The sequence below is a fragment of the Physeter macrocephalus genome, chromosome 4, assembly GCF_002837175.3.
Source record: "Physeter macrocephalus isolate SW-GA chromosome 4, ASM283717v5, whole genome shotgun sequence".
Classification (NCBI taxonomy): Eukaryota; Metazoa; Chordata; class Mammalia; order Artiodactyla; family Physeteridae; genus Physeter; species Physeter macrocephalus.
Window position 1 is genome coordinate 103,845,139 of NC_041217.1, and position 10,211 is coordinate 103,855,349.

Sequence of the window (10,211 nt, forward strand, 5' to 3'; positions counted from 1 at the left end):
TCATTATAGGAACTACAGTTAGGGAATCAAGCTCTGGGGTATATTACCCTTGTTTGAGAGAGTGGACTAAATTTAAAGTTTATGAAACTAGGCTTTTTACGGCTTAAATCAGATCACATATTTCTTTCTAGACCCCTTAAAGTTTATAAACTTATAGGACCATAAGTCCATCACACCACACAGTGACTCAGTCTTTTTAAGCCACAATGTTTACTAACTACAAAATAAAGAAAAAGTTATTATTATTATTATTATTATTTTAACTGCAACTTCATAGCCAGGCTTTTCATGCCATGCTTCATGAAGGGCAAACATCCCATCACTTCAATATTGTGGTCAAAGGGATTCCATGTATCACATGATGCTGACTACACTCTGGTCCTTGAACAATTAATGCTCTCTGGTTTACAGCAGCAGCCTGTGGTTCATTAGATATGAACATTTGAATTTAAGTGTGAAAGACAATATGAAAATATTCCTTAAACATCTTTTCTTCAAGCCCTGGGAACTTAAAGTAGGAAAGTATTCCAAGGGGGCAATACTGTGATTGGAATACTGAGTTGTGAAAAGCAAAATGGCATCATCTAGAACGTAAAATAATTTTTTTAAGGCCTCAATTTCAGTTCCCTAGAGCCATGGCTGTGTGCTGACTGACATTCTGCTTCTCCATGAGACCTGAATGTGCAGCTGATGTGATCATTTCCTGGCCTCCTTTTTCTCAATGTGTCTTTACTAGTATTAACAGTATTTGTAACCCAAAGGAAACCAACAGAGAAGTGAATCTGATCATGTCCCATCCCTCACCCTGCTTAAGGATCTTGTCCAAACCTCAGCATGACAAGCAGATCCCTGATCATCTGGATCCTACTATTCCAACCCCACAGCCTGCCATCACCCCCTCATGCTTCTTGCTAGTCATACTGGTCTTCCCACATCCTCTGGACCCACCTTGACTGTCCATGCCTCTATACCTGGAGCAGCTGTGTCCCCTAGAAGAATCCTCTCCCCTGTGTGGCCTGGTAAATTCTAATCATAAGTAAGATTTCCCCACATAGCTCCAATTCATACATACTGAGACCAAGATTTACACATTGTTAGAAATTCCTTCAAGTTTCCTCAAGTAATGGGAGTTGTTAGTCACATATCTATCACTATTACATGACGGTTATAGACAGGTAAAGAAGCTCATGGAAACCAGGAGCAGCTTCTTTTCAAGATCCAAGACAGGCCTCGGATCCCCTGTTCAGTTACAAGAGTCGAAGGTCTTCATTCTCACGCTCTGTTGCTATGGTGATTCCTACTCTCACCAGCTCACCACTAAAAGTGTTAGTTCATTTTTCCTCCCTGGGCAGGAAGGGAAGTTTCCTGGGCAGAGCTTCCCAGACAAGACCATCTCACAGGTGTGTATCCATCCCCTGGACAGCTTCTTTGGTGGCCACTCCAGCCTGGTCCAGTCCAGTGGACTGGACCCAGCCTTAGAGTCAGCTTCCTGCAGCAGGGAACTGTGGGAGGGCCGTTGTCCTTATCAAAGGATACAGAGCAAGCTTGGCATCTTTCCAGATAGCTCTGATGCACAAAATTCCTAGGTTTGGTCCTAAAACTCTTATTTTTGTGACTAGAAGATTTAGGACCATAGTTCTAATTTGCTTCACATATTATAAAGGAGAGGATTTATAGTGTGATCTCCAAGCACTGTCCTAGAGCAAAATCAGAGAGAGAATTTGGGAAATTTTACTTATTCCTAGAACAATAAGGGACACATGTGCAAAAGAAAAAAGGGTATCATTTTTCCATTCACAATTATCTTAGAGGTTTCTACCTGTTGGGTCTTTGTAAATTAGTCCTTCTTAAGCCTGTCCTTAAAGGCTTTGTTACACTGTGCTTGGAATGACTATTGAAGATCTTACATTCAGCATAGTAATGCATGGATATATAATTATTTGTCCCTCTCTTACTCTGTGAGGCTTCCGGATTCCCTCAGCCGTCAAACCCGGGAAACAGAGCAATGATTCTGAACTCTGACCTCTCCCTTCTCCCCAGGTTCCTTCAGACCAAAGGAGTCAGTCTTAAGCTGCATCTGAAGCTTTTCTACTGACTGAGAGCCCTCTGAGGTTTGACGCCTTCTGCTGAGGGTCTACCCACCGAATTTTGCCAACCCTTGGAGTAAAAGGGAGAAATTCCTTAAGGAAGGAATACCTGACTCCGAGAAACAGCCTGGGGGAAGAGCAGAAGCCTGGCCCCAGATACCCCTTTGAATCTGTCCCTTTGAAAAGTCATTTCTTTGTTTTCTCTCTCTTTTTTTTTTTTTTTGCAGTAAGTAAAACATATTTATTCCCTTTTAATTATAAAGGTAAAACAACTGTATCATAACAAAACAAAATCAAATACAACAGAAGTATAAAAAGTAAAATTCTGTACCCAGTAATTTATTTTTATATATATATATATAACAACTTTATTGAGATAAACTTCACATACCATACATTTCACCCAAAGTGTATAATTGTTTTTCATTTCTTTGTTTTCTACTTCATATTGCCAAGTCATGCCCATGTGTATGTTTGGGGAGAGGGGGAGGGGTGGGAGGAGGTTAGGGGGTGCCAGGACTGGAGCCTAAATGCATTGAGGGCAGAGCTCTGTCTACCCATATGCCTCTGTCCCACAGCAAGTGCTCAACGAAGGTTTTTGGCCTGTACCAAGTTTCAAGCACACAGATTTAAGAGCAACAACTTGTTGTTGTGTGATTACCAGTGCCAGGCACTGTGATCCATGCGTTGTAAAAATTATCTCTAATTCTTATAAGAACTCTCTTTGGTAGGTGAATCATTATTCCCATTGTATAGACAAGGAGACTGAGGCCCAAAGTAGTGAAGGGACTTGGATAAAGTCATTGAACTAGTTTAAGTGACAGAACCATATAGTTTTTGCAGTGTGCTGAGCTGCAGAGACAGCACATAAGTCAAACTCCAGGAAAAGGAGGGGAAGGGCAGCTGGCATCTCCTTCCAAGGGCTTAGCAAAACGCATTTCCAAGCCAAGTCTCTGCTCAGGCAGAGAGGCAATAGTGTCATCATCAGAGAGGAAGGAATCATTGACCTCCTTTTCAGACTCTCAGCTCTCTGAGACCATTTAGGTCCATTAGGAAGCGAGGGGTAGGGCCCAGACTAGGACCGGCTCTCCTGACTGCCTATCTGGTGCTTTACCCACCCTGCAGAGACCAGCAAAAGATTAGAAAAACTCACTGCATCCATCAGAAGAGGCAAGCTGCTACTATCACACCGTAAGTATCAGTAGCTTGAAGCAATAAGAATGTCTTTCTCATTTGTGTCACAATCCAGTGTAGGTAGGAGATGGGCCTTCCCTCTTCCCTCTGGGCTGGCCCTCTTTCAGGCTCTTCATGTCTTTGGTGTCCTCTCCATTCAGCCAGCAAATGAAAAGGAACAAAGCTTGCACCTAGGAGGGTTTAGCAGGCCAGGCCGGGAAGTGGCCCACCTCACTTCCATTGTCCAGAATTCAATCAGGTGGCCACAACTAACTGCACGGCGGGGCTGGGAAATGTAGTCTGACTGTGTGCTCAGAAAAAGAGCACTCATCGACACTCGTGGGTTCCAGAAGTCTCTTCTGAGAACAGCAAGTATCACGGGGCCAGTTCTCATTTTTGTCCTGAATTTACCAAGGGCGCTTGAACTCTAGACCCCTATAAAGTACAATATTTATACTATAACATAATAAATATATTTTACTTTGAGGTCACTGCAATTAGTATGCTCGCAGACAGGGGTGGAAAGGAAGGGGACAGTGCCAGTTGCAAGTAGCTAAAAAATTTTCTGTAGCTCTTCAGGGCTTCTTATCCTATTTTTGTTGTTGTTTGGGTTTTAATTTGTTTTGCTTTGTTTTTTTGTTCTGCTAACATTTATTGTGTATTTACTGCACGCCAAATGCTGTCCGTGTGTTATCTTTGTTAGTCCTCATAGCAACCCTGGGAGGTGGGTACTAATATCCTCCGCATTTTACACATGTGAACATGGAAACTTAACCTGGTTAAGAGACTGACCAAGGTCATAAAGCCAGTAGGTGTGAGAGTTGAGATTCTAACCTGGGTCTCCGCCACTCCAGATCCTATGCCATCCACTCCATTGAGCTCTGGCTGGCAAGTTTCTGGCCATAGATGGAACCCACTCCAAGCCTGGGATGGTTTTCTGAAGTCTGTGCACCTCTGCCACGCAAATCCCATTTGTTGACGCGCAGAGGTCACCATATATCGTCCCTCTATTGATGAAAGCTGCTGGGGCATACAAGCTCTTACAAATGTTCTGACCAGGGGAGGGGATGTCAGTGTTGCAGCAAGTCTTCCTTGAGTACAAAACAAGTGCTTTCATGTTCCTACATTTTGGTCCACATTTTCAAGACTAATCTTGCCCCAAATGAATTATGTTCAGCCCAATATCTCCTAAAAAATTTTTAATTCAGTGGTATATTTCAAAAGGAATACTGTAGCAGCTCTCTTAAACCACCATGGTTACAGGCTAGTCAGATCTTTCCTTACATGCTTTTAAATACTTAGAATGCCCAGGGAGTGAAGCACCGGATCAATTAGGGCAAACTGAATAAAGGTTAATTTAACAGAGCCCTGAGCAGATGCTCTGCCTGTCCTTGACGCTGGATGGTCTAGCAAGCTGAGCTACTTTGACTGTGTAAACACCATTAAAACTATAACTGGACCTGGGTGGTGTATCCGTCCCACCATTAGAAAGTAGATTAAATAACCCTATTAGAGGTAAACCATTGGGTGGGAGAGTGGGGAGGAGAAGTGGGAGAGGGGGGTTGTTGAACTATTGAACTCTAACTGAACTATAAACAAGGGTTTATTATAAGCACTGCTCCCAGAACCCTCAGCATGTGACCCCTGGGGACTTTCACCATAAGAGGAATTTAATCGCACACCTGTCTTTCTAGGGCATCATGCCACTCCACTTGCCTCTAGTTCAAGTAACTGAAAGATGTGAAGAACAGATTTTGAGACGATGGTGCTTTAAAGGTGGATTATGCAAGGAGCACTCAAGCAGCACAAGCCTGAGACCACTCAGAGGTGGTCCCATGGCTCAGGAATCAGGCGTGGAGCTGCTTCCAATCCCATGCATGCTTCTCTTGCAGTGACAGCCATCATGGCAACCAACAGCCATATGGTAATTTCTCAGGGACGCATTACATGGTTTTTGACTCATTCTCATGGAGATGGGGGAGCCCCATGAGCACCTGCGTGCACCCCTCATTGTCTGGCTCAGTGGTTCTGTATCCTGGCTGCGTATCAGAATCACCGGGGGATCTCCTCAGAATACTGATGCTTGGGGTCCTCCCTAGAGAGATGGTATTTTTCACAGGGTCCCCAGGAGGACCTAATGTACAGCACTGGTTGAGAACCATGGGAGTGGCCCCAACCCTTCTCCAGCGAGGTGGAGTAGTTTGGCCCTGGACATCTTGGATATAAAAAATAGAAAGGAGATGGGTCTACGAGCTGCTAACTGTGGCCAACAGCAGCCGTTAGGCTGTGCCTAAACCTCTTCCTGGACAGGGAAGATGGTGGGGCATATAATCCTTGGTGGTCAGCTCCCAACTCAAGTTCTTTGCCTTTCCTTCTTCCTGCCACATTGCTTTATTTCTTCCCACATGACAATTTAATGAACATTCATTGAATGTTTTCTGTATGCCAGGTGCTGGGCTGGGCACTATAGACAGAAAGAAAGGAAGAGAAAGACATGGTGCTTATCCTCATTGAACTTACCAACCTTCACAGGGGAAGCAAATGCATTAGTACAGAAATCAATTTCCTACTTATTAGCAGTTCTTATTAAAGGTTCCATGGGATGAGATAAAAACATAGAACTGCATAACATTTTCAGATATTGTTAGTGCTTTTCCCCATTATAGAGGTAATTAAGAATTGTCAGTGTCCCCTCCCCAGACCCATTCTCTCTCATGCACACACGTGTACACGTACACACACACACACACACACACACACACACGCATGACTTTTTCAGAAACAGGAAAGAGCTGAGCATAGATACCAGTCATAGGCCTGCTATCTTTTTAATATGGAATCTGTTTGTGGGAAAACCTGGGTGAGTGAAAGTTTAATCAAGGTCTGGGAGTCATTCTAGTTGGTCCCAAATCAACAGGAGCCTCCATCAGGCCTTTTCACATGCTTTTTCAGAACCCCATGTTTACTCAGTCAACAAAGATTTGAGTCCTAGTATGTACCAGACACCATGCCAGACACTGAAAATGTAATAATGAGACCGTAAAACCCATCCCAACGCTACCTGTGCTTAAAATCTAGAAAGGAAGATAGATGTCAACGTAAGATTACTATTGTGGTACGTGAAGATGTACATGAGGTATGCGGGAATGTTTAAAGAGGAATAGATTTAGGAAGTCAAAGAAGGATCCCTAAGAGCTTGGTCATGAACCAGGGCATCATATCTACAATGATAAAGAGGTGGGGGAGGGGCTACATTCCAGCCAGAAGGAAAAGTAGGAGTGAATTAGTGAGCACAGGCTGGATTGTAGAGCTCAAAGTGCGGTCCTCAGAACACTGTGTGTACCAGAGATCCTTCCAGAGGTTCTTTGAGGTCAACATTATTTTTATAATTATTACTAAGATTTCATTGCCCCTTTTCAGCTGGAATGACATTTGCACTGATGACACAAAAGCACTAGTGGGTAGCATTGCTGAGGCCTTAGCACAAATGCAGTGGCACCAGACTGTACTCGTAGACACTGTACTCTTTTTCCATACACTTGCAGGGGGGAAAAAGTCAGTTTTACTTAGAAACGCCTTTAATTAAGCAGTAAAAGTTATTTCTTTTATTAAATCACTACCCTTGAGTACACAGCTTTTCAATATTCTCTGTGACAAATGGGAAGTACGCACAAAGCACTTCTACTGCATACAGAAATGTGATGGTTGTCTGGAGGGAAAGCAGTTGTTTGATTTTTTGAGTTGTAAATGGAACTAGCTGCTTTTATCATGGAACACAGTTTTTACTTGAAAAAGAACTACTGACAAACTATGGTTATTCCATCTTGGGCTCTTGGTAGATATATATTTTTTTAAGAATGCATAAAGTGAACCTGTCACTTCAAGGAAAATAACTGACAGTGTTTGTTGCCAAAGATAAAAATTCAAGCTTTCAAACAAAAATTAGAATTATAGAAAACTTGCAGCCATTATGATGAGCTTGACAGCTTCCTAATACTTAAAGACTCCAGTGAGATGGATGATGATACTAATTAATGTGATTTTTAAATATATTATATAATGAAATATGTCAACATTTGGAAGATCTGTATAGCTCAGTGAACCAATCTTTTCCAAGTAAGCAATGCATGAGGTCACAAAATCACGCATGGGTAAATAAAGGATCCATTCAAAGTGCAAGAGAGCCTAATGGACTTTAATGTAACAGAGTATGAAAAGTTCATTGGTATGATTTCAGATTCCATATTGTAGCTAGCTTTTAAAAAACTACCACTTGTCAAGTTTTGATGTGGTATCCAAAAAGAATATTCGCAATCAGCAGAAAAGACTATTTAACTACATTATCTGTGTGCAGCCAGATTTTCTTCACACACCTCAACACAAAAACAGAACAGATTGCAATTAATTAAATGCAGGAGCAATATGAGAATCCAGCCGTCTTCAATTAATCCAGAGATTTGCAAAAATGTAAAACACTATCATTCTCACTAGTTTGTTTTGGAATCTAGCTCTTTTTCATAAAATGTGATATTTATATTAAGTAATGGTTTTATTATTTTTACTTTAAAAGGAATTAATAGGTACACATTTAAAAGTTTTTCTCAGTTTTAAAAGTCCCAGTTTTAATCTCTGCTGTGGAAATATTGCTGGATATTATCCACATAAGTAAAAGCTCTTTAGGATTACCAGTAATTTTTTAAGAGTTTAAAGAGGTCCTGAGACTCAAATGTTTGGGAACTGCTAGACTAAATTATTTTGTGGTAACAAAATTGTCTTGAATCTCAGTGGCTAAACAGAACAAATGTTTATTTCCCTGACATCCACAGACAATCAGGCAGCTCTCTAAAGACAGCTGTTCTCCATGTGCTGACTCAGCAATCAGGTTACTTCATCCTGTGGTTCTGCTGTCTCAACATATGGCCTCCATGATTGCAGCTGTAGAAGAGAAGGCTGGAAGATGGCACATCAGCTCCTAAATCTTCTGCTACGTGTCACTTCAACTCACAGCTCACTCAGCAGAACTGGTCACACGGCCCCGCCCAACTGCAAGTGGGCTGGGAAATGTGAGAAAGTTTGTGAATATCTGGTGAGCAGCAAATAACTCTTTACACTGCAGTACAAAGAGCCTGTGCTTTAGAACTTGTGGTGAGAAACTGAAGCTCTGTTGGAAGAACTGATGGAGCACATAAAGTGAGGTGAAGCATAATGCAAGAAAAGGCAGGGGAGACTAGTAGGGGCCAGACTGTGCAGGCTGGCCTCATAAGTCATGGTAAAGACTGTGGTCCTTTTCAGAGCAACGGGAAGACAGTGGATGTTTTGTTTCATTTATTTATTTACTTATTTGGCCGTGCCCCATGGCTTGCAGGAGTTCCCCGACCAGGGATTGAACCCGCGCCCTCTCGGCAGTGAAAGTGGGAGTCCTAACCTTTGGACCGCCAGGGAATTTCCTATGGTGGATGTTTTAAACCACAGGTGATAACAATCAGCTTTATCTGTTGATAAGCCACTATAGCTGTGGAAGGAAATGAATGTAGGGGGACAGGAGTGGAAGCAGCAAGGTGCTGTGCTGATGAATCCATCTTTGGGGAAAAACAAAAGCCTTGATTTGTGGCACTTGACAATTTCTGGAGTGTAAATTCTCCCATCAAGGCCAATTTCAAGCTTACCAGTTTGATGTCGCTGAACACAGCGTTAGGACCGAGCCATGCACAATCAACTCTTGTGAGCCATCAGAGCAGGTTTCAGTGCACTGAGACAAGAAAGGTAGTTAGGAGGCTAGTCCAGACAAAAGATGACGGTAGTCTGAACTTTCCTCTCCTTTGATCACAGCTGGAGCTAGCCCCACGTTCTATGCACGTCAGTGACTGAAACACACTGCCTCCACCACCAAATGTCAGCAAGGCTTTCCAACTATTGCTATGACACATGAGGGTGAGGGATGTGGCTATCTTACCCCAGCCCTCCACAGTCTTGCCTCCGGTACAAAAATGTGGACCTAGATCCTTTCACTATCATCCCAGAGCCATGTTTGCAAACACACTCAGATATTCTGGCATAGCATTGCTCCCCAGCTGTTCCAAGGGGGGCGGGCAGCCCAGGAAGCTGCCAGAAGGGCCCTGCTCGGGTTTTCAGCCTCCCTTGATTTACATGAAATGATTCACAAGAATCCAAATAGTTACAGTCTACAACTATAGGTTACAAGAAAAGCCTTCGCAAGCTTGTGAACAGGGTGAATACTTGGCTTTTGCTGGCTAACTCAGAAGGAAACCAGCCAGATGCCTGTCTTACAAGAAGGCAGATGGAGTGAGAGTGAGGCTCCCACCCCAGGGCAAATCTCGCGGAAGTTACCAGTTACCGAGGCTGGCAGCGTCAGCCAGACATGCCGCTCCTCTACCCAGGCTTGGGCTTAGCGAGCTCACCCAGACTCTTTTTCCTTCTCCCTTCTCTGCTTAAGTTTCCAGAGCAGAATAACAGCTTGTGTGCACCGGAAGTGATGCCCGGGGTGCTGCTATTTAAATAACTCTGCCTCTAAACACAACAGGTGTTGCTCACAGCCTAGCTCTCAAATTTTAACTGCTTTTGGTTTTTTTTTTTTTCCCTCTAGAGGGCCATATGGATTTTTTTATTTAAAGAGCCTGCCTCGCTCAAATAATAATCCTCTCCTTCCCTTTCTCCCTCCCTCCCTCCCTCCCTTCCTTCCTCTCAGTTTCTCTTTTCTCTTTTCTCTTCACATAAAGCCACAGGCTGAAGTCTTCCTCGGCAGCTTCACCCATCCCCCCCGATGGTTCTGGAAGTTACTGACCCATGAGCAGAGTGGGACACCACTGTGCTGGCTCCAAAGTTCTCTTCTCCTGGTTCTACCTGCTGGACAAACCTCCCAAGGGGAGTTAGGGACTCCAACCAAGTTCAGTCGTAATTTCTGCACCCCCATTAATGGTCTTGCATAAAACC

At 43.2% G+C, this 10,211-nt stretch overlaps 1 long non-coding RNA gene across 1 annotated transcript; it reads right to left on the reverse strand.

Moving 5' to 3' along the window:
* Nucleotides 1–8,069: 8,069 nt before the first annotated feature.
* Nucleotides 8,070–9,760, reverse strand: LOC114486031 (uncharacterized). Its single transcript, XR_003679271.1, has 3 exons — nucleotides 9,680–9,760; nucleotides 8,927–9,009; nucleotides 8,070–8,314 (listed from the first exon to the last, which is right to left on the reverse strand). It is a non-coding gene; the product is annotated as an uncharacterized lncRNA (long non-coding RNA).
* Nucleotides 9,761–10,211: the final 451 nt, after the last annotated feature.